This window comes from Aplysia californica, unplaced genomic scaffold (assembly GCF_000002075.1).
Source record: "Aplysia californica isolate F4 #8 unplaced genomic scaffold, AplCal3.0 scaffold00294, whole genome shotgun sequence".
Taxonomy (NCBI): domain Eukaryota; kingdom Metazoa; phylum Mollusca; class Gastropoda; order Aplysiida; family Aplysiidae; genus Aplysia; species Aplysia californica.
In genome coordinates this window covers 497,860-499,600 of record NW_004797564.1, presented here as the reverse complement: position 1 = coordinate 499,600, position 1,741 = coordinate 497,860, and positions in this window count along the sequence as shown.

Genomic DNA, 1,741 nt, shown 5'->3' with positions numbered 1-1,741 from the left:
GGTAACCGCTTTATGGGCTTCAGCTGGGATTTAACGGAATAACGTCTTTTTTTTGTCAAAGTCCTCTAAAATAATCTATTCGGCCTTGTCACAAATGGACAGTAAGTAGAATAGATATTATGCCCCCATATTTACTATTGTAATTAACACGCCTTACCTTGCATATCGACAATTTATTAATAAAAAAGAGAACTAGATCTAGATTAAGTCTTTCACTAGTTTTTATTGCTGAGTCTTATTGTTTTTATGTCTGCTACGCAAATGTGTTATTCATCAACGGAAAACCCCGGAAAGCCACCCACATGATTTACCCCTGCCTATTTGGCCTCATTTTTGTAATGTTGCCATCTGGTAGCTCCCATTCCAATAATTTCATTCATAAAGACAACTCTATAAAACACTTTACAGACAGTCCGTCAGCGCGACCATTACGCTGTTGCATAATTTATAACAAGGAGTATTGATCGAGAATTTTATGAATAATATTGCTTCATCCCCACCCTCCCACCCGCCCTCTTATGGTTTATCGTCAAGCTGCTACGTACCTTTTGGGCCTAAGTCAGACTTAGGGCAAAATGTAACTGAGGAACCAGTGGGTTCCAGAGACGTAAAAATAAAAATTAATATACTCTAAACCATTTAACAGAAAATTTATTTTAAAAATGCTTTTGCCCAGAGTCAAAAGTGACTTTGATTTTTCCATGTAATTTGGCCAGTTCGTCTCTCATTCATTTTAGCCTAAACCAGACTAAGGCCAAAAGCTGGGCAAGTTTCTTACCCTCAGTCTCGGATCTAACTGTCCATTTCAGTCGAATTCTTTTCAAAAAGGCCTAATTCATCCTGAATTGAAAAACGAAAAAAAAAAAATTATGGCTCAAGCCATTTAGCAAAATGGCCTAAGTCAGAGGCCACAGTCATGAAATGGCCTTTGTCAGTCTCATCCCATAATGTTGGATTTTATTGGAAAATAACTATTAGTACTAATGAGGGACGGTAAATTAATTAGCTCTGGAAATTTTGGGCTACCATAATGCATTTTCACTCATTGAGACAGTTTTATTTTTTCCAATTATCTCCGAATTTATTAATGGTTTAGGCCGATAAGGTAGCAGCTTGACGTTATGATCTATTGGTTTTATGTGGTATCCTCGTTTAGTGCTTTCAGTAATTTTACCAGATTTGACCTGTGGGTCTAGGTAAAGCATGACTGGCGTGGTTAATGGTAATTAAATAACAAGAATGTTTCCAACTTGTACCTTCCCATTCTGTCTCTTGTGTTAATCTAGCTTAAGCCTTTTTGCCTTTTCCGCAAGCAATGAACACTTTATAGGCTATGTGTCACGTTGTGGTGGAATCACGCGCTTGTCCATTTTTGGGCATTGAGAATTTTAGATATCATCTTAAAGCCTCGTCTTGCTTTGGAAAAAGAAAATATTCCTTTATCATGGATACAAATCGAAGTATTGGCGATTGAAGGAGGTAGGGGTCGCCTGGTTTCAGAAGTAGTATTAGTGAGAAAATGGCCGCCAAAGTTTAGTTATTTCCTTAGCTTGAGAGTGCGTGGACACTTTAAAATTACAACTTTTATGCCTTTAATTAAAGTTTTCCAATAAAATCCACACAGAAATGTGTTCTTTAATGGGCATGAAAGGTGAAGAGCCAAAATACCAAAAAATGGATACAAATTCCCAAACCTGCGGAAATATGCCAGTTTCATCATCTTCATTATTTTGACGGGCGC